Consider the following 23,478-nt stretch of genomic DNA (forward strand, 5'->3'; position numbering starts at 1 on the left):
GAAACAAACTGGTGGATCTGCGAGTTTGTGCATTCGTCAAAGGGCCGTTTTGTTCATGAAACATTCAGTGAGGAACTTTCCATCTCATGTCATGTGTTAAAAATATCACTGGGGCAACTGGGCATGACTTTTTTTCACAGAGCATAGCTCTTACAGGTTAAAGAAAGAACTTGCATTTTTGTTTGGCATCTTTCCTGACCTCAGGGTGTCCCGACGTGTTTTATAGACAATTGAGTATTTTTGAAGAGTGCTATGTACACAGGAATCACATCTGCAGATTTTGTGTTCAGAAAACTTCCACAAACTGTAATGAAACCTTGCAGTGTTTTACAGCACAGGAAGAGGCCATTCAGCCCATCGTGTCCAGCTATCAAGCACCTATCTATTCGAATCCCATTCTCCAGCACCTGGTCCATAGCCTTGTATCCTGTGGTGTTTCAAGTACTTAATTAAATGCTGAGGGTTCCTGCCTCTAGCACCCTTTCAGACAGTGAGTTCCAGATTTCCACCACAGTCTGGGTGGAAACACTTTTCCACAAATCCCTTCTAAATTTCCTGCCCTTAACCATAAATCTATGCTCCCTAGTGATAATAGTGATGATGTGGAGATGCCAGCGTTGGACTGGATGAGCACAGTAAGAAGTCTTCCAACACCAGGTTAAAGTCCAACAGGTTTGTTTCGAATCACTAGCATTCGGAGCTCATTCACCTGAGGAAGGAGCTGCACTCTGAAAGCTAGTGATTCGAAACAAATCTGTTTGACTTTAATCTGATGTTGTAAGATTTCTTACTATAATAATAATCTTTAGTAGTGTCACAAGTAGGCTTACTTTAACACTGCAATGAAGTTACTGTGAAAATCCCCTAGTCGCCACATTCTGGCACCTGTTCAGGTACACAGAGGGAGAATTCAGAATGTTCAAATCACCTAACAAGCATGTCATTTTTGAGGACTTGTGGGAGGAAACCGGAGCACCCGGAGGAAACCCACGCAGACATGGGGAGAGCATGCAGACTCCACACAGACAGTGATCCAGCGAGGAATCGAACCTGAGGCCCTGGAACTGTGAAGCAACAGTGTGTACCACTGTGCTACTGTGTCGTTTCCCGTCCCCCCCCCCCCCCCCCCCCTCCGAGTAAGAGGATTGGTTTCTTCCTCTCTACCCTATCTCTCTCCATTATAATTGTATCCATCTCATTCAGGCCCCCCCTCAGCCTTCTCTGCTCTGATGGAAACAACCCTAGCCTATCCTTCATCGCCGACACACTCCAGCCCAGGCAACATCCTGGTGAAGTTCCTCTGCGCCCTCTCTTGTGTAATCACATTTTTCCTACAGTTTGACGACCAGAACTGCACACAGTCTTTTAATGCAGTGATGATCGAGTCAGTAGGATGGACTTTTGTCCCCATCTCAGGTAATCGCTTAAATCATAAAAAGAGAAGCTTGCATTTATATAACTTATAGCCAAGTTCTGCACACATGAGTGTGGCCTCAACCGGGAGCAGAGATTCATGTCGCATTACATTCACCCCCCACCATCTGTCCTGGGCTTGCAAAATCCTACCAACTGTCCTGGCTAGAGACAATTCACACCTCTTTAACCTGGCGTTACCCCTATCTCTGGATCTGTAAAGATTTAAATTACCTGCAAATGCTTGCATTCTAAGCATTGTCTGGCATATTTGAATTTGTCGATATATATGTTTCTGGAACATACCTCTTCATTCACCTGAGGAAGGAGCAGTGCTCCGAAAGCTAGTGTTTGAAACAAACCTGTTGGACTTTAACCTGGTGTTGTAAGACTTCTTACTGTGCTCACTCCAGTCCAACGCCGGCATCTCCACATCAAGGCTACATTTGGAGTATAGTGTTCAATTCTGGTCGCTACACTACCAGAAGGATGTGGAAGCTTTAGAGAGGGTGCAGAAGAGATTTACCAGGATGTTGTCTGGTATGGAGGGCATTAGCTACAAGGAGCGGTTGAATAAACTCGGTTTGTTCTCACTGGAACAACAGAGGTTGAGGGACTTATAGAGGTCTACAAAATTATGAGGGGCATAGACAGAGTGGATAGTCAGAGACTTTTCCCCAGGGTAGAGGGATCAATTACTAGGGGGCATAGGTTTAAGGTGCGAGGGGCAAGGTTTAGAGGAGATGTACGAGGCACGTTTTTTACACAGAGAGTAGTGGGTGCCTGTAACTCGCTGCCGGAGGAGGTGGTGGAAGCAGGGACGATAGTGACGTTTAAGGGGCATCTTGACAAATACATGAATAGGATGGGAATAGAGGGATACGGACCCAGGAAGTGTAGAAGATTTTAGTTTAGATGGGCAGCATGGTCGGCATGGGCTTGGAGGGCCGAAGGGCCTGTTCCTGTGCTGTACTTTTCTTTGTTCTTTGTTCATTACTCTCGCTGTGTCCTCCCAAGCATTTATACTGTTCCATTATAACCTCCCTGTTCTTATATTCTATGACTCGGGTAATAAAGGCAAGTATCCCATACGCCTTCTTAATCACCTTATCTACCTGTCCTGAGGGCAGATACATCCCCGACCACCCAGGGTCTACAATGGCTTCCGAGTCCCCTGCATGGTCACCACGTTTGGTCTCAGTTTGTGGAGACCAGTAGTGATTCCCGCCGGCGCCATATCACATCGGCAGGTAGGAACATTGCACTTTGCAGAAGATTTGGCATTGAGTTGATTTTGAATATTAAAATATATTTAAACAAATGTTAATCAAGTTCATGCAGGGAGGGCCCAGGAACATTGCAAACTGTTTTGCGCCTGGCTCAAATCCTGCTTCAGGCCTCCTGTGGCATTTTCTCCACATAGTCGGATTTACGTCAAGTGCATTGCACCTAAGTGGCACTGCCAAGATGCCAGGATGGCACCAGCAATGCTGGGGTACCACCTTGCCTGAAGGGCATGCAGCTGAGGGCCTCCAATTCCTGGGAGACCCCCACGAGTGCCCTTCCACTTGGTCCTCGTTTGTGTGGACCAGTGATGAACGGCACTCACGCGAGGCCTCTGAGGCAAAGGGGATGAATCCCAAAGGGATTTCCCTGAGGGGACTCCAGGGCCAAGGGCTGAGGGGATACCAGGGCCCAGGGCTGAGGGGATACCAGGGCCCAGGGCTGAGGGGAAACCAGGGCCTAGAGCTGAGGGGACTCCAGGGCCCAGGGCTGAGGGGATACCAGGGCCCAGGGCTGAGGGGAAACCAGGGCCTAGAGCTGAGGGGACTCCAGGGCCCAGGGCTGAGGGGATACCAGGGCCCAGGGCTGAGGGGAAACCAGGGCCTAGAGCTGAGGGGAATCCCAAAGCTTCAGGTACCTTGGGAATCTGCATATTGAAGTGAAATCAGCTGCCTCGCTTTAATATGCAGATTTGCCAAAAAGTGTGGGCGGAATTTACGGTGCAGAGTCTCGCGTTGAATCCTGCGAGGCATTGCAAGCCGGGTGGATCCCGGGAGTGTGGTCTCCTGGCTTTGTCGGCCACGCTGAATCGCAACGAGCTGACTTTCAGGCGCAGTGAGGCCATTGCATTGTGCTCTATGACATGATATTACGGGTGTGTTTGGCAGGCTCCCAGTCGCAATTTCCTCGGCAGTGGGTGTCGGCACGCCGTTCACTGGCGGCTGGATTCTCTGCTCCCACCGCTGTAACTGGGAATTCCCACTGAAGCCATCGCCATGCCGCTGGCAAACGCACAGGCGGTGGGTGGGGGGAGGGGGGGAGTTGCTGCTGTTGGGACCGCCAGCGAACGAGTGTAAAATTGGGACCTATATGTATAATTAATGCTGTCGTGTTCACAATAAATATCGGTGAAAACAACAGGGAGACTCCCCTGCTGTTCTTCAAATTTAGGATCTATTACATTGACGCTGAGTAGGCAGATGGGTCAGTTTAATGCCACAACTGACGGACTGCACCTACCACAATGCAGCAATTCCACAAGGATTAGCCTGAGTTCAAGTGTGTTCATGTCTCTCCACGACCTTGTCCATCCCCATCTCCATAACCTCATCCTGCCCCACAACTCTCCTAACTCCCGCACTCCTCCATTTCAGACCTCTTGTGCTTAACTTATTTGTTTTGCTGCACCAATGGCGACCGTGCCTTTAGCTGGATAGACCCCAAACTAGGAAATTCTCTCCCTCAACCCCGGCTGTGTGTTAAATTCTGTTTGATAACACGCGCTGAGACATCTTGGGATATTTTAGTGCGATATAAATGCACTGCTGGCCAATCTACAACTTTCCACTGCCCCTCCCCATCCCACTGGCTGTCCAGTCCCAATCAGAAAGCAGAGAAACTGAGCAGTGCCGAATGAAGAACAGGGTGGAGTGAAGGATTGATAAACACATGAAACCAGTCTTGGGTGTGGCTATTAAACGACAACTGGTGTTGCATCCCATGTCTCTTTCTTTGCCATTACTGGGACATGGGAGCCCTGGAATGGTTAATATTCCCACAATCCCATTGGTTTCAGCGGATTATTATGAAGGACAGACAGTGGTCACTCTGAGACATACACCGAGCATCCACAGTAACTGAGGAGGCTGGGAAAAGCAATAGTTGGAAAGCGAGTTGAGGTAACAATGGTCAGTTGGCCCATTAATAAGGGAAACAAAACATTTTTAAAAATCTTAAAGGGACGTGATCGGGTTGCAACTGTGAACCCTCAGGTGGGTCGCACTGTCACATGCCAGAAGGATGATTTATAACTGTTCTTGTACAGCTTGCCAAGGCATTCTCTCAGTCGGGACTGAGTGGACACCAGGGCCCAGGGCTGAGGGGAAAGCAGGGCCTAGAGCTGAGGAGACTCCAGGGCCCAGTGCTGAGGGGATACCAGGGCCCAGGGCTGAGGGGATACCAGGGCCCAGGGCTGAGGGGATACCAGGGCCCAGGGCTGAGGGGAAACCAGGGCCTAGAGCTGAGGGGATACCAGGGCCCAGGGCTGAGGGGGTACCAGGGCCCAGGGCTGAGGGGAAACCAGGGCCTAGAGCTATGGGGATACCAGGGCCCAGGGCTGAGGGGAAACCAGGGCCTAGAGCTGAGGGGACTCCAGGGCCCAGTGCTGATGGGATACCAGGGCCCAGGGCTGAAGGGATACCAGGGCCCAGGGCTGAGGGGAAACCAGGGCCTAGAGCTATGGGGATACCAGGGCCCAGGGCTGAGGGGAAACCAGGGCCTAGAGCTGAGGGGACTCCAGGGCCCAGTGTTGATGGGATACCAGGGCCCAAGGCTGAGGGGACTCCCAGCTTGGAAGTTCATCCTGTGGCCCCTTGGATATGTGGACCATCTTGTTTGTTTTTGATCTTTAAATGACTGATTTCAGGACCGCACCAAGTAAGTGGAGATTGGAGCCTGTGTCAAAAACTATAGTCAGAGGTCCAGGTTTGCATTCAGCAGAGGACGATGGAATCCCTGAACTCTGAACTCACTGATTTAACTACTAAAATGGGAGAAGTAGGTTGCTGAGTGCTGAACACATTCTTGGCCAAAACAAAGCAATCTGATGACTGAAGAATAGAGCAATCTATATTTTTTAAAAATTTAGAGTACCCAATTCATTTTTTCCAATTAAGGGGCAATTTAGCGTGGCCACTCCACCTACTCTGCACATCTTTTGTGGAGGTGAAACCCACACAAACACGGGGAGAATGTGCAAACTCCACACAGACAGTGACCCAGAGCCGGGATCGAACCTGGGACCACGGGGCCGTGAGGCAGCAGTGCTAATCACCGTGCTGCCCTATAATAGAGCAATCTAAGAAAATCCTCACATCTAAAGAGTTGAATGGCCTTCAGGACCCCAACATCGGAGCCAAATGTGCTTCCCGAGACTGATTGTTGAGAGCTGGATGAGCACAGGGATATCCCCGGAGGTACTTCCTGCCTCCGAGCTCGACGTCCAATTAAAGATGGCAGGTGGATCCCCGATGTCAGGGAGGCCCATTTGATCGAATGGGAAACCCCACTGGATGGCTTTAAAAAAATAAATTTAGTGTACCCAATTAATTTTTTCCAATTAAGGGGCAATAGTCAATCCACCTACCTTGCACATCTTTGGGTTGTGGGGGTGAAACCCATGTAAACACGGGGTGAAACCCACGCAAACACTGGGCAAAATCCACGCAAACACGGGGCCCACTGGATGGCTTGTTGGGGCCATGGGGGCTGTCATCTTTGCCCATAGTCCTCAATGTGTGCCATGGAGCCTCCAGTTTCATGCATCGTCTGCATTATCAAGTGTTTATCTCACAGAAACAGATCAATTAGCTCAAGAGGCTGACAATTATAGTCCACGTAAACTTTCTCTCACCATTCTTCATCCTATCATATCAACATGTCCTTCCATTCCTTTCCCCGTCATCTGCTTATCTTCTTCAAGCAGAACTGAGCCATGAAGACTGAGGGAACCAAAACAGTTGAGTTTATGTTTAATCTGTCATTAATTAACACTTTCAATCTGTGATATCTAACTGCCTGACATTAGTGTTAGAAATAGTAGACTACAGTAAAAGCAGCTGTAAAGCAATAGACAGATGCAATGCTCTCTGAGATCCTGCTAGGGCATGTTTATATAGACGCACTCAATGAGTGAATGTTTAGATGCTAAGGGCGGGATTTTCCCGTACCTGGTGGGGCGGGCGGTCTCGGCGCCGAGGAGTGGCGTGAAGTACTCCGGCGTTGGGCCACCCGGCCCTCCGCTGGCTGACATGAGTTGCCGCATGCGGGGGAGCGTCAGCGTGTGCTGGCGTCATCCCAGCGCAGGCGCAGGGGAGTTTGACTCCGCACCGGCCATGGCAGAGGTTCACAGCAGCCGGTGCAGAGGGAAAGAGTACCCCCATGGCATAGGCCCGTCCGCGGATCGGTGGGCCCCGATCGTGGGCCAGGTCACGTGGGGGCACCCCCCGGGGCCAGATTCCCCTGCGCCTTCCCGAGGACCCCGGAGGCCGCCCGCAGAGCCAGGTCTCGCCGGTGAGGACCTGGTCTAATTTACGCCGGCAGGACTGGCCTAAAACGGAAGGCCGCTCGGCCCATCGCGGGCCGGAGGATCGGCGGGGGGGGTCGCTGCCAGCGGCCGCCAACCGGCGCGGCACGATTCCCGCCCCGCCAAAGCCCCGGCGCCGGAGAATTCGGCAGCCATGAGGGGGGGGGGGGAGGGAGACGGGTTTCACGTCGCCCCCCCCCCCCCCCCGCCGATTGTCCAGCCCGGCGTGGCGTCGGCGAATTCCCGATCTCTCTTGAAACTGGTTTGGAACCATAATGAAGAATGTAATGGAGATACAGTGTTATTAAACTATGTGATTGAGTGCTCTGCTCAAACTACAGATGGCTTCAATCACTCACTGTTTGTGTTTTAACACCAGTTATAATGCCAAAAATAGGAGTAATCTGGAATTTCGTGGAGGCAGAAACATAAATAAACAACCTATAGGGTTACTTAGAACCAGCTAAGACAGTTTTAGGCCTGACACAGGGGAAAAGGCTCATTGTCAAAACGGGGCATGTTGCTAGGCCTTCAGCATTAACGTTTTCCCCTTCAGCTTTCTCGACTATATGCTAGATTCACAGAATCCCTACAGTGCAGAAGGAGACTATTCAGCCCATCGAGTCTGCACCGATCCTCTGAAAGAGCACCCTAGCTAGGCCAACCCCTCCGCCCTATCCCCACAATCCCAACTAACCTGCACAAAGGGCCAATTTATCATGGCCAGTCCACCTAAGCTGCACATCTTTGGACAGTGGGAGAAAACCGGAGCACCCGGAGGAAACCCACGCAGACACGGGGAGGACGTGCAGACTCCACACAGACCGTGACCCAAGGTTGGAATTGACCTGGCCCCATTGGCATCATTGCACCATTTATACTGAATTCTACCTGTGGTGCTGTGCACGGTGTCATCCACTTGTCATTAGGTTGTAGGTGCATGCTACTCCAGGGCTTGAGTACAGAATGCAGGCTGTCACTCCAACATTGTGCTGAGGGAATGCAACACTGTTGGAGGTACATCTCAGCCGGATTCTCCAGTCTTTGGCGATTTCTGTTCCTGTCGGCAGTGCACCCCCGCCTGCGGGTTTCCCGGCGGCTGGGGTACCGGCGAATCCAGCCCCCCCCCCCCCCCCCCCCCCCCCCCGACAGCGAGTCATCCAGACTCGAAACGTTAGCTCCATTCTCTCTCCACAGATGCTGTCAGACTGCTGAGGTTGTCCAGTATTTTCTGTTTTTGTATTGAACTGAGGGTCTGCCCAACCCTCTGGGAGGATCCCACTATTTCAGAGGATAGGTGAGTTTCGCCCATTATCCTGGCAAACATTCCTTAATTAACATCACTAGAACAGATGAGCTAGTTATTGGGGCGGCACAGTAGCACAGTGATTAGCACTGTTGCTTCATAGAACCAGTGACCTGGGTTCAATTCCCAGCTCGGGTCACTGTCTGTGCGGAGCCTGAACGTTCTCCCTGTGTCTGCGTGGGCTTCCTCAGGGTGCTCCGGTTTCCTCCCACAGTCCCGAAAGGCGTGCTGTTAGGTAATTTGGATACTCTGACTTCTCCCTCTGGGTACCCGAACAGGCGCCGGAATGTGGCGACTAGGAGCTTTTCACAGTAACTTCACTGCAGTGTTCATGTAAGCCTACTTGTGACAATAAAGATTATTATTATTATTACCGTCATAACCCCCAAGAGGACCACAGGGAAACCATCATTGATCACCCTGTGGGACAAGCTCCCCAGGTCAGAGGCAGAGGCCAATCAGCTGGGGCTTGTTATGAGCTGACATAAAGCTGCCCAAAAACAGGGCCTGCTGTGGTTAGTACTCCCAGCTAGGATTGTACTGAGAGCGATATGCTGCGTTATGCAGACCTTTGTAAATAATGTAAATAAATCTATGCTCATTCACTGCCAGCCTCCTCTGAGTCCTTCAAATTAATTTGCTGTTTTCGTGAGTTTGGTGTGTGGCTGATATTACAAGACTGGAGCCACATGGATGGCAGCAGTTCAAGAAGGCAGTTCACCACCAGCTTCTCAAGGGCAATTAGGGATCGGCAACAAATGTTGGTCAAGCCAGCAAAGCCCATTCCCTGTAAAAAAAAAAGAATTAAAAAACAACTTCAGAAAATACTTCATTGGCTGAAGGCATTTAGGATGTACTGGGTTCATGAAGGGTGCTTTATAAAATACTTTGCTTCATTTTCTTTCAAGCTCACAACTGTTCCCAAAGGTTCTCCACTGACCTTTGGGCATGGCTGAAGAGCAGGCTGGGCTTGCCTGCGATGCCCTCCACAGTTGAACAGGCAGCTGATTCTCGCTCTCTGATTTGCCAGCTGAAGAATGAATGAGCACTTGGGCAATAGAACATAGAACATAGAACAGTACAGCACAGAACAGGCCCTTCGGCCCTCAATGTTGTGCCGAACAATGATCACCCTACTCAAACCCACGTATCCACCCTATACCCGTAACCCAACAACCCCCCCCCCCCCCCCCCCCCCCCCCCCCCCTTAACCTTACTTTTTAGGACACTACGGGCAATTGAGCATGGCCAATCCACCTAACCCGCACATCTTTGGACTGTGGGACAATGCAGCCACTGTACAGTCATTCCCCAAACCTTCATTGCGCACACAAATCAGCTGCCTCCGGAAAGTTGGCAGCAGAAATGAGAGAAAATTCTCAGCACTCTGATGAGTTTGATCAGCGATGGAACCAACGTTTATCCAACTTTATTAAAAAGGCCCTTGTCCATGAGGACTGCCCTGGGGACGTTTCCATCTTCAGCAAAAGGCAGGGTGTGTAATCCGCTGGACTTTGTTCCTCAGGCAATGTTGATGGGATCAGTCAGGTAAAAACTTGGCTCCTTTGAGCAGTCACATGACGGGGATTTTTGTTATTTACAGAAAGTGAAAGAAAAGAGTTTGGGACAGGGAAAGACGACTAAGCCCAGAAAAGATTATCCGTATAGAGACCTGAGCATAAATCCAGGCCAACACTACCAATGCAGTACTCGGGTCCTGCTACATACAGTATTGTTGGCTTGATCCTTTCACTATGTTATCCTGCTTCATTATTAGATGAACCATAGAGTAGGGAGCAAGGCTGTAAGATGTTGAATAAAATCTTCTAAATGACAGTGATGTAGTGCCTGAGATGGATAGCATGCTCTGAACAGCTGGTCCTCGCCAGCCATGAAGGAGAAGCAAAGGTCTCCTGAAACCTATAATCTCAAACAGCAGAAAGTAAAGGTGTGTGAAAGATTAAGCATGAGGGGCAGCCAGGCCAGAGCTGATGGGTATATCATACCTGGTATGTATAGAAGTTAAAATATCGTAAACACTACACCGAATGAGATGGTGAGATTTTGCAACTTTATTAAAAAGGCCCTTGTCCATGAGGACTGCCTTATCTGACTGATTTAACAAGAAAAATTATTTGCATTTATATTGTGCATTTCAGGCCTCAGGGCGTTGACAGGTGATCTAATGCAGTGAATTAAAATTGGCAATGTTTGTGGAGGCGTGGGATTGAATCCCACCTCTGTTAAATGTCCAATACTTTGCAGAAACTTTGTCACTGTTCTAATGTTGGCAACAAGGGCTGGAATGTTCCCGCCGTTCCTACCTGCGAGATCGTCCAATCCCGTCGCTGCCAAACCTCCATTGCAGTGGGGGCTGGGGGGGGGGGGGGGGGGATACATACGGCGGGAAACTCCATTGACAGCGACGGGACCAGACGACCCCGCTATCAGCCAATGGCGGGCTGGCTCTGCCGCCGTGGTACACGCCCCGGTGGTGGGTGATAATCCTGCCCAAGGCATCCAATTTTAATACCAAAAGTCTCACAAGTAGCAATGTGATAATGACCAGGTAATCCTTTTCAGTGCTGTTGGTAGAGGGATAAATGTTGACCAGGATGCCAGGGGTAACACCCCTTCCATTCTTCAAAAGCATGCTCAGGGATCTGACAGAGAGACAGAGTTTTAGAACTAAATTCAAAAGACAGTGTAGGACTCCCCCAGTACTGCATTGAAGCATTAACCCAGATTATGTAATCTTGACTTTGAAGTGGAATTTGAATATAAATCTTCTAAGGAAGGAATAGGACTAGGTTACTCCACCAAGAATGAACCCACCACAGAGGGAGCAATTATGAATTATTTTTTTGTTTAATTCAAAGTGCCCAATTCCTTTTTTTTTCTAATTAAAGGGCAATTTAACATCACCAATCCCCCTACCCCTATTCATCATTGGGTTGTGGGGGTGAGACTCACGTAGACACAGGGAGAATGTGCAAACTCCACACGGACAGTGACCCAGTGATGTGTTGGTTGCTCTGGATCCATGGAACACATACAGGCTACCAACACTTGAAATAGTACAACACTATTTTATTAAGCTAGAAACTGTTGAACATACTTTCACTGTGGGTCGACACTATGTTAGATTAAACTAAAGACCTATGCCTATCCTAACCAGTCTATACTCTCAGCACATGGTGAAGATCTGTGCTGTAGGCTGTGAGCTCTGTCCTTCTGAGAGGCTGTATCCCGAATGAGCGGGAAAACTGATGCCCTCTGTCTTTATAGTGAGTGTGCTCTAACTGGTGATTGGCTGTGGTGTTGTGCGTGTTGATTGGTCCTACCGTGTGTCAATCAGTGTGTGTGTCTGTACCATGATATACTGGTGTATATTATGACGCCCAGGGCCGGGATCAAACCCAGGTTCTCGGCAACATGAGGCAGCAGTGCTAACCACTGTGTTACCGGGCCACCCTTGAGGGAGCAATTATTAATAAAGAGTAAACAGAAAGAAGGAATAAACACTCATTTGACTCTGACCAAAAGTAGCAATGGTGTGAGTAGATACTTTACAACCTTATTCCAGGTCAGTTGTTAGCAAGTAAGTACTCGGAGCAATTGCATCTGAGGTGTGCAACATCAGAGTCCAGTGGCCTTACCTGAATATGATCTCTCCAGATGAGGACGCCCTTAAGCAAGGGTTCAGTGGGACATAAATACCCTGGCCCAAATGTGGGCCGGGTGCCAGAGACCCTATAGCGGAGTAGGGGGTTGTATTCTAGGAGGTAAAATAAATATTGAGTTTTCTAACGGTCGTCGCTTCCATGGGATCACTCGCCTGGAGCTTTACACTGTGTGTGCATGGGTTTCCTCCGCGTGCTCCGGTTTTCTCCCACTGTCCAAAGATGTGCAGGTTAGGTGGGGTTATGGGGTTACATGGATAGGGCGGGGAGTGGGCCTGGGTCGGGTACTTTTCAGAGGGTCAGTGCAGACTCGATGGGCCAGATGGCTTCCTTCTGTACTGTAGGGATTCTCTGGAAATTAATTTGATTGAAATATTCTCATTTTAACAGGTACACATGTGGGTGGAAAGAGAAATACTGAGCGGAATTCTCCCAGCCCAGGGCAGGCCGGAGATTCGCCAGGACGGGAGCGGATTGTGCCACACTGCCCCGACGGCGGTCTGCCAATTCCACCAATTTGGAGAATTGGCGCCGGCGCAGTCGGCGTGGCGCCGGTCAGGAGCCACACGCGGCCCCCCCCTCGGTGATTTTCCGCCCGGGATGGGCCGAGCGGCCTTGCAAAAAAGCCGAGTCCCGACGGTGCCGTTCATGCCTGTTTGAATAGTGAATAGTGTTTGAAACAAACATGTTGAACTTTACCCTGCTATTGTCAGACTTCTTACTCAACATCTGGGCTGGGGTTCTCCGGTCCCCCCCGCCGTGTGTTTCTTGGCGCTGCGCCATTCGCTGGCGGTGGGATTCTCTGCTCTGGCCGCTTGTCAATGGGATTTCACATTGAAGCCGCCCCATGTAATGTTCTCTGCACGCACGGCTGGCGAGGTCTTTGTGGTTGAAGTGCTCAGAGAACATACGGCTTTGTAAATGAACAAAACTATTTATTAATTATTTCTAAACCACTAAAGGGTTTCAATGATGTCAGATTGCAGTTGGATATTATGGCGAAATACAAATAACTATGGTGAACTCTTATTAATAAGTAATGTCTCAGGAGCTGCTCAATATGTGACTGTGCTCTGTGCTTGTTGTCCAGATTCCTTAGGCGGGATTCACCGAGCCTGCCCGCCGAAATCGCGATCGGGGAATGGGCGTCAAACCCGAGATCGGGTCTGACGCTACTCCCGCGACCGGAGAATCGCTGCCAATTGGGCGCACGCGGTCAACGTGGTGCTGGTCGGGGGCCCCCACGGCGATTCACTGAGTGCAGCCAGGTTCCCGCCAGCGTGGTTTTCTCATGGTTCCACCCTGGTGGGGGGGCAGGGGGATCATTCACGGGGGGGGGGGCTTCCAGGATGACCAGGCTATCGATCGGCGGCCACCAATCTGTGGGCGCGCGCGATCTGAGGGGGGCTTACCTTCTTGGTGCCGGTCCGCGATGTGGGCCGCTCATGTCTCGCGTGGCGGCCGATGCAGGCTGCCGTCGTGCTCATGCGAGGACTCCCAACCGGAAATGCAGGGCCCCATATTGTCAGCCACAACTGCAAGGACTACTCCGGGGTCCTGCTAGCCCCCTGCAAATTGGAGAAGCCCCTGGACATTCTCCGCGTTTTTCCATGGCCCCATTATTGGAGAATCCCGCCCCCTGTCTGTGTTGTTCAAGAGATTACATCCCATCACCATGAGGCCTGTCTTCTCGTGACCTACTTCTGTCACCACGCCAGCTGTGGGCGGATGCTGGAATCTCAGTCTATGCATACGCCACCTATCCTAATTTACAGTTCGGTTGTTAAATTATACACAAATGATATTCTACATATCATTACACCCCACATCACCGGGAAACCTATGGGCAGGGGTGAGCTACTGGCAGGAACACAGAATTCCAATGGCTGGAGAATTCTGGCCCTGCTCATTGTATCATTTCTTTTTGTAGGAACTTACTGTGCGCAGATTAGCTGCTGTATTACTGCGCGCAGATTAGCTGCTGTATTACTGCGCGCAGATTAGCTGCTGTATTACTGCGCGCAGATTAGCTGCTGTATTACTGGGCGCAGATTAGCTGCTGTATTACTGTGCGCAGATTAGCTGCTGTATTACTGCGCGCAGATTAGCTGCTGTATTACTGCGCGCAGATTAGCTGCTGTATTACTGCGCGCAGATTAGCTGCTGTATTACTGCGCGCAGATTAGCTGCTGTATTACTGCGCGCAGATTAGCTGCTGTATTACTGCGCGCAGATTAGCTGCTGTATTACTGCGTGCAGATTAGCTGCTGTATTACTGCGCGCAGATTAGCTGCTGTATTACTGCGCGCAGATTAGCTGCTGTATTACTGTGCGCAGATTAGCTTCTGTATTACTGTGTGCAGATTAGCTGCTGTATTACTGCGCGCAGATTAGCTGCTGTATTACTGCGTGCAGATTAGCTGCTGTATTACTGCGCGCAGATTAGCTGCTGTATTACTGCGCGCAGATTAGCTGCTGTATTACTGCGCGCAGATTAGCTGCTGTATTACTGCGCGCAGATTAGCTGCTGTATTACTGCGTGCAGATTAGCTGCTGTATTACTGCGCGCAGATTAGCTGCTGTATTACTGTGCGCATATTAGCTGCTGTATTACTGCGCGCAGATTAGCTGCTGTATTACTGCGTGCAGATTAGCTGCTGTATTACTGCGTGCAGATTAGCTGCTGTATTACTGCGCGCAGATTAGCTGCTGTATTACTGCGCGCAGATTAGCTGCTGTATTACTGCGCGCAGATTAGCTGCTGTATTACTGCGTGCAGATTAGCTGCTGTATTACTGCGCGCAGATTAGCTTCTGTATTACTGCGCGCAGATTAGCTGCTGTATTACTGCGCGCAGATTAGCTGCTGTATTACTGCGCGCAGATTAGCTGCTGTATTACTGGGCGCAGATTAGCTGCTGTATTACTGCGCGCAGATTAGCTGCTGTATTACTGCGTGCAGATTAGCTGCTGTATTACTGCCCGCAGATTAGCTGCTGTATTACTGCGCGCAGATTAGCTGCTGTATTACTGCGCGCAGATTAGCTGCTGTATTACTGCGCGCAGATTAGCTGCTGTATTACTGCGTGCAGATTAGCTGCTGTATTACTGCGCGCAGATTAGCTGCTGTATTACTGCGTGCAGATTAGCTGCTGTATTACTGCGCGCAGAATAGCTGCTGTATTACTGCGCGCAGATTAGCTGCTGTATTACTGCGCGCAGATTAGCTGCTGTATTACTGCGCGCAGATTAGCTGCTGTATTACTGCGCGCAGATTAGCTGCTGTATTACTGCGCGCAGAATAGCTGCTGTATTACTGCGCGCAGATTAGCTGCTGTATTACTGCGCGCAGATTAGCTGCTGTATTACTGCGCGCAGATTAGCTGCTGTATTACTGCGCGCAGATTAGCTGCTGTATTACTGCGCGCAGATTAGCTGCTGTATTACTGCGCGCAGATTAGCTGCTGTATTACTGCGCGCAGATTAGCTGCTGTATTACTGCGCGCAGATTAGCTGCTGTATTACTGCGCGCAGATTAGCTGCTGTATTACTGCGCGCAGATTAGCTGCTGTATTACTGCGCGCAGATTAGCTGCTGTATTACTGCGCGCAGATTAGCTGCTGTATTACTGCGCGCAGATTAGCTGCTGTATTACTGCGCGCAGATTAGCTGCTGTATTACTGCGCGCAGATTAGCTGCTGTATTACTGCGCGCAGATTAGCTGCTGTATTACTGCGCGCAGATTAGCTGCTGTATTACTGCGCGCAGATTAGCTGCTGTATTACCTATATTACAACAATGATGAAACATCAAAGAACAAAGAACAACGAAAAGTACAGCACAGGGACAGGCCGTTCGGCCCTCCAAACCTGTGCCGACCATGCTGCCCGTCTAAACTAAAATTTTCTACACTTCCTTGGTCCATATCCCTCTATTCCCATCCTATTCGCGTATTTGTCACGATGCCCCTTAAACGTCACTATCGTCCCTGCTTCCACCACCTCCTCCGGCAGCGCGATCCAGGCACCCACTACCCTATGTGTAAAAAAACTTGCTTCGTACATCTACTCTAAACCTTGCCCCTTGTACCTTAAACCTATTGACCCCTCTACCCTGGGAAAAAGTCTCTGACGATCCACTCTGTCTATGCCCCTCGTAATTTTGTAGACCTCTATCAGGTCACCCCTCAACCTCCGTCGTTCCAGTGAGAACAAACCGAGTTTATTCAACCAGAGTTTATTCATCACTTTGAAAGTTCTTTTTTGACTGTCAGGTGCTTTGGGGAGTTGTGAATAATGCTATACAAATGCAAGTCTGCTTTCTGTGTTTTCTCTCCCTGTCCTTATTTTCCATTTAAAACATTTAACTAAATGTGAATTTATTCCTGCATGTGTACTGACAGAATGTTTGCAGCATCACTCATCTCTTTGGAGTAACAGAACCAAGGTCAAAACAGAGAGGAAAGGAAAGGGTGGTGAAAAGGGTGGCATAGTGGTTAGCACTGCTGCCTCGCAGCGCCAGGGACCCGTGTTCCGGGTGACTGTCTGTGTGGAGTTTGCACTTTCAAAGAACAAAGAGCAAAGAAAAGTACAGCACAGGAACAGGCCCTTCGACCCTCCATACATATCATAGAATTTACAGTGCAGAAGGGGGCCATTCGGCCCATCGAGTCTGCACCTGCTCTTGGAAAGAGCACGCTACCCAAGGTCAACACCTCCACCTTATCCCCCATAACCCAGTAACCCCACCCAACACTAAGGGCAATTTATCATGGCCAATCCACCTAACCTGCACATCTTTGGACTGTAGGAGGAAACCGGAGCACCCGGAGGAAACCCACGCACACACAGGGAGGATGTGCACACTCCACACAGACAGTGACCCAAGCTGGAATCAAACCTGGGAACCTGGAGCTATGAAGCAATTGTGCTATCCACAAGGCTACCGTGCTGCCCAAGCCTGTGCCAACCTTGCTGCCCGTCTGAACTAAAATCTTCTACACTTCCTGGGTCCATATCCCTCTATTCCCATCATATTAATGTATTTGTGAAGATGCAAAAAGATGCATGGTTTTCCTCTGGGTGCTCCGGTTTCCTCCCACAGTCCAAAGATGTGCAGGTTAGGTGGGGTTACGGGGTGGTGGCCTAGGTAGGGTGCTCGTTCGGAGGGTGGGTGCAGTCCCAATGAGCCAAAGGCCTCCTTCTGCATTGTAGAAATTCTATGGGTTCTATGGATGTGAACGGGGATAAGAGATGGCAGAAATCCTCTTTGAACAATTAACCATTGGATTTCATAACAAAGAGTACTGTCACATCGTCACATAACCTCTCATTTCACCACAGGAAATGAGGAACACCCTTCCCCAATGTTAGCGACAGAATAGTTGCCAGCACCATTGCACAAGTGTGCATTTCAGAACTTCCGCAATTATGATGGAGGGGCGAGTTTTGGTAGGTAATACAAATCACTCCAGCAGAGTGGTGTTGTGAATCATGGGGAAACACTGTGGCTTGGAGGCAGGAACCATAGGAAAGTTTAGTGCGAAAAATGTAGTCACCTCATTTTGAACTACTGCAGATTTTAAGTTGTGTCTGTTTTTACTAACGTGTGTGGTGAAAAGGTGAGTGACTCCATGTGGAGTTTGCACATTCTCCCCGTGTCTGCGTGGGTTTCACCCCCACAACCCTAAAAATGTGCAGGTTAGGTGGATTGGCCACGCTAAATTGCCCCTTAATTGGAAAAAAATAATTTGGCACTCCAAATTTATTTAAAAAAAAGAAAAGGTGAGTGACAATAATGTGATTGCCAGGATGTTAATTCTGACCTCTGAAAATCTGTCAAGGAAAAAACACCATTGTGAAAATGGAAGCGTCTTCATCCGAAGATAAGGAATAGGAGCAGAAGGTGGCCATTCAGCCCCTCGAGCCTGCTCCGCCATTCAGTAAAATCATTGCAGATCTGTTTGTGTTTTGTATTCCACATTCCCATCTATCCCCAATAACCTTTGATTCTGTTGCCGAACAAGAATCTATGTCCCTCTTAGAAATATTTAATCACCCCACTGTCTGAGGTAGAGAGTTTCAAAGTTTCACAACTTCCGGGGAACAAAAATGTCTCCTTCTCGCTGTCCTAAACGGGCGATGCCTAATTTTAAAACAGTGCCCCCTCGTTCTGGACTCACCCACAAGAGGAAATGGCCTGTCCACTTCCACCTTGATGAGATTGTTCAGGAACTTATATCAATCGAGTCACCCCTCACTCTTCTGAACACCAGTGGAAACAAGCCCAGCCTGTCTAATCTTTCCTCATAAAACAACCCACTCATTCCAGGTATCAATCTAGTAAACTTCCTCTGAATCATCTCCAACATATTTACATCCTTCCTCAAATAACGAAAGCAAAACTGCACATAATGGGGGTGATTCACCAAAATAGAGACAAAGTGTTCGCACCGTGGTGAACGCCATTGCGTTTCACTATGGCGCGAATCAGGCATGGGGACGACCAATTCTGTCCCCCATAGGGTGCCAGCACGGCGCTGGAATGGTTCACGCCGCTCCAGCCTCCCTTCCCGGTGCCAAATGGGCGCCGCGCCAACCTGCGCATGCACGGGGGACTTCTTCAGCACGCCGGCCCCTACGCAACATGGCGTGGGGGTTCAGGGGCCGGCCGCGCAACAAAGTAGGCCCGGGGGGAAAGGCCAGCCCGCTGATCGGTGGGCCCCGATCGCGGGCTAGACCCCATCGGAGGTCCACCCCCGGTGAAGGAGCATTTCTTGCCGCCCCACAAGGCCCCACGACCCTTTGTGCAGAGTTCCCGCCGGCAGCGACCAGGGGTGAATGGCGCTGGCGGGACTCTGCTTTTTCCGCGCGCTCGCTCGGCCCATCCGTGCCGGAGAATCGGCGGCCCCGCCGATTCCAGCGGCCGGTTGCTGGCACCGCGTCAAACGCGCCGGCGCAAATGGCGCTGATTCTCCGCACCTCGGAGAATCGCGCACCAGCACCGTTGGGGCATCGTGGCACAGTTACGACGATTCTCCGGCCCGGCACGGGGCTCGGTGAATCGCGCCCAATGTTGGAGATGTTGGCTGGAATTCTCTGGCATTTGGGATACTCTGGTCCCTCCGGCATGGATTTCCAGCCAGCATGGGGTGGCTGCAATGGAAATTCCCAATGACCGAGGCGGGAGCAAATATCCCGCTGCCAGCAAATGTTCGCCGCCTGCCGTGAAACATGCAGCTGGGAGGTCGGAGAATATCGCCCGCGTCCAATTTGCTGTGACCCACCCAAATTGTTATGTTCCAGGTGAGGAAGAATGAACTGGCTTCCTGTCTACATTCATTGTGCTCTAATGGTTCAAACAAGATTTCACCTAAAAAGCATCTCTTTTCGCAGCTAGATTTTTCCCAGCTCCAGTAGTTATGTTTTAAAAGGTTCCAAAGAAAGAATGAGCTTATTAATTACTGAAGGTAAGGAAATGGTAAAACACATGCATACATTCAGACAGATTAGAAGGGAGTATTGAGTTCAAACAAGTACATACTTAAAAAAGAAAATTGACAGAACAGTTCTTGACTCGTGAAGAGTAATGATTGAGCGTTGTGGCTGAGCAATTCAAGATTCCAGTAGAGTTGAATTCATTGGGCAAATAGTCAGTTTTGAGGTTGCAGTAGCGATGACTCAGTTGAATACTCAGTTGAATAATTAGTTTGACGGAGAAGCTTCCCAGTTCTCTTTACAGCTGTGGCCTCTGCAGATTTGGCTGACTTCCACAATCAGACATGGATTGCAACATACATGCAAAATGGTTATTCTCACAGAGCACAAACAGACAGGCCATCGGGGGCAGCTTTACAGCTGACTTTCAACCTACTCTTTGCATATTCCAAGTGAGAAGGTGGATCCACAAATCCATCTGGGCACTGCACAGGGAAACTCCTGATGAAATGAAATGAAAATCGCTTATTGTCATAAGTAGGCTTCAAATGAAGTTACTGTGAAAAGCCCCTAGTTGCCACATTCCAGCGCCTGTTCGGCGCTGATGAGATGGCCATTAGGTCTCATTGTCTCCATTGGAGATAGCAATATGTTCCTGGATGTTTTTTAGAACACCTTGTTTGGTAACAGAGTGAGTTCCATTGTCTCTGAGAGAATCAGCCTGCAGCAATGCAGCCAGCAGCTTGTGTGTCCATTAGAACATAGAACAGTACAGCACAGAACAGGCCCTTCGGCCCTCGATGTTGTGCCGAGCAATGATCACCCTACTCAAACCCATGTATCCACCCCATACCCGTAACCCAACAACCCCCCCCCCCCCCCCCCCCCTAACCTTACTTTTTAGGACACTACGGGCAATTTAGCATGGCCAATCCACCTAACCCGCACATCTTTGGACTGTGGGAGGAAACCGGAGCACCCGGAGGAAACCCACGCACACACGGGGAGGACGTGCAGACTCCGCACAGACAGTGACCCAGCCGGGAACCGAACCTGGGACCCTGGAGCTGTGAAGCATTTATGCTAACCACTATGCTACCGTGCTGCCCACTATGCTACCGTGCTGCCCACATTTAAAAATCTCAGGTTTTTACAGTCTAACATTTCCAGATATAATTTGGTGTATTTTTCCCTTTATAGCTATAACAATGTGCTCTCACAATGCCCTGTATAACTGAAGCATAACTTCCTTACTTTTATGTTCGATTTCATTCATAATTACTCTTCTTGATTACATGCTGGAAATGTGTGCTAACATTTTGTGACTCATGCACAACTTCTTGTGATTCATACTCTGTACCAAGGTGCCATGTTCAGTCAGTTCATCCACCCTGCAGCCCCTACTCTCATCCAACCGATTTGAGAAATCCTCAGTACTATTGGACAATTCCAAAGGTTGATCCCCCTGCACTCTGAATCCCCCTACAAGCCTCACTTGCAGTCACACCCTCCTGTCCCTTACCACTGTTCTAATCAAAAGACCCTTTCCTAAGTGGTATGAATGACTCTGTTACAAAGCATCTTGGTAACTTCCCCCTCCCTGATATCACAGTGTCTACAGCGCAGCCTCCAGCTCAATGACTCTGAGCCCAAATTCCTCGAGCCACAAACATTACTGCAGATTTCTTTGACCTGAATCACAATGTTATCTCGGAGCTCCCACATGCTGCAACACCTGTCCTGCCATCCTTAATGTGTTTTAAATAATGACTGAATTCCCGGCACGGTGGCGTAGTAGTTAGCAGTGCTGCTTCACGGCGCCGAGGATCTGGGTTCAATCCCGGCCCCGGGCCACTGTCTGTGTGGAGTTTGCACAGTCTCCCCGTATCTGTGTGGGTCTCACCCCCACAACCCAAAGATATGTAGGGTAGGTGGATTGGCCACGCTAAATTGTCCCTTAATTGGGAAAAAAAGACTTAATTCTACTGTCAAGTCATCAAGTTTTACAGCACAGAAAGAGGCCATTCTGCACATCATGTCTGTGCCAGCCATCAGGCATCTATCTATTCTAATCCCAGTTTCCAGTACTTAGTCCATAGCTTTCTTTGCTAAGGTGTTTCAAATGCTCATCTAAATGCTTCTGAAATATTGTGAGGGGGTCTTGCCTCTACTACCCTGATAGGCACTTATTTATGTTGATTTTTATATATTATAAATTTGCATTGGATAATGTTGAAAGGTTAGTCCAGTTTGAATTCTAGAGTCTACCATGTGAACTGTCCCCATTGCTTTCACTATTTCCTTAAATTTCAGTACAACCATCTATTTTGCTGTTTCGAAGCTACGCAGATGTATGAGCTTCTGGGTCCCTTCAGATGGATTCTACTCAACAGGGAAAGCTTACATAGTTGTGCAGAGGAATGTCAGTTTGATGGCTTGGCTTACTTCCAAAACACTAATGGATTCAGCTCACCAGGGGCTGGTTTAGCATAGTCTGGCTTGTAATGCAGAACCAGGCCAGCAGCACGGGTTAAATTCCTGTACCGGCCTCCCCGAACAGGTGCCGGAATGTGGCGACTAGGGGCTTTTCACAGTAACTTCATTTGAAGCCTACTTGTGACAATAAGGGATTAGTATTATTAACAGCTTTTGGATGAATGTGATTGTGTTTACCTTAGCAGATCTACAAGTTTCTGAAGAAGTTGATGATTTTTAAGTGACTTCTAAGTAATGTTTATTTCTTTTGACAGATTTATGAGCTATTCAGCGACTTCCAATTGTAATTATAGGACACATGAGTTCTGTTTATAGTGGATACAGGTAGAGTGCGTTGCAGGGAATAAGGGTGGTAAAGGGCTGATGGGAGTAAGTGGGGGAGGGACGTGAGTGGGTAAGGAAGAGTACGGGTGTTTGAGGGGTTAAGAGGTTGTGGGGGGGTAAGGGGAAGGTAGGGGTAGGGAGATGAGGGGAGTCGGAGGTAGTAAGGCGGGCTAGGGGGGTAGAAAGTGACCATTGAGGGTGGCGGCATGGTGGGCAGTGGTCATGCTAAATTGCCCCTTAATTGGATAAAAAAGAATTGGGTACTTTAAATTTATAATAAAAAAAGAAAGTGACCGTTGGGAGGCTTCACACTGTAGCACTGGGCCATTGTCTTTGTGAATGGGGTCAGGCTTTTTAACCACCCTTATTTCTGCCTCAGCCTGACTCCAGGCAGTTTCCATTTCCACCAGATAAGTATACTGGCCTCTGTTCCCGGGGCGGAGGCAGGGCAGGATCACAAGGTTGGGAAAATTTCCGACTCCAATTTCCTGCCTCCATTCTGAAAATCTGCCAACTCTGTGTTCCTCTCCACAGGTGCTGCCAAACATGCTGAATATTTCCAATGCTTTCTGTTTTTGTTATTTCTTTGTTACATTTTTTCTGGTTTGGTGGGAATATTCATTTATTGAGCAGCAAAAAAAACTATTAGTGCAGAGAGTTAAAGAGCAGTTTTCACCACTGTGATCTTTAGTGATGTGTAAAGGACCATTGGGCAGCGGTTCCCAACCTTCTAAGTGTCGTGGCATGCCCCTCGGCTTGAAAACATTTTTTGAGGCTGACCTCTGATTTTCTCTGCCTTCTTCCCTTACTGGGAACTTAGTTTTTAACTTCTCCCTGTCCTCTCCCCCTCTCCCTGGCTCTCTGGCTTCTCTCAGGGCTTTCGCTGCCTTTTTCAGTTTTCACTTTTTGTGCAGGCGCAATGGAACCCTGCGTCTTCATCTCCAAGTCCCGTTGGTCATGGGCTTGACCAACCTAAAAAATCTAAACTGCGCCCGTGACCTCCCTGGTAATGGGGCAGAGCTTCCTCTTTAATCAGGTGAGCCCTCGCAGTATAAAAACCCCGCCCGGGTGCAGGTCGAGGAGGGAGACCCTTTGGGAGGTGAATCATGGTGTACAGTAAATAAAAGAGTAAAGATTGCATCCTATTCGCTGTTTCATGCATATTCTCCTGGTGTGGCTACTACAATTAGTTTTAGTTCAATTACATGAATTTTGAATCATTTTGAATTTTTGT

The 23,478-nt window shown here is 49.2% G+C and overlaps 1 protein-coding gene across 1 annotated transcript in view; it reads left to right on the plus strand.

Moving 5' to 3' along the window:
• LOC119964350 (glutathione hydrolase 5 proenzyme-like) overlaps window positions 1-23,478 on the plus strand; it is a 117,600-nt gene that overhangs the window by 21,891 nt on the left and 72,231 nt on the right. The gene's annotated exons all lie outside the window — the stretch shown is intronic.

The sequence above is a fragment of the Scyliorhinus canicula genome, chromosome 1 (assembly GCF_902713615.1).
Source record: "Scyliorhinus canicula chromosome 1, sScyCan1.1, whole genome shotgun sequence".
NCBI classification, from domain to species: domain Eukaryota; kingdom Metazoa; phylum Chordata; class Chondrichthyes; order Carcharhiniformes; family Scyliorhinidae; genus Scyliorhinus; species Scyliorhinus canicula.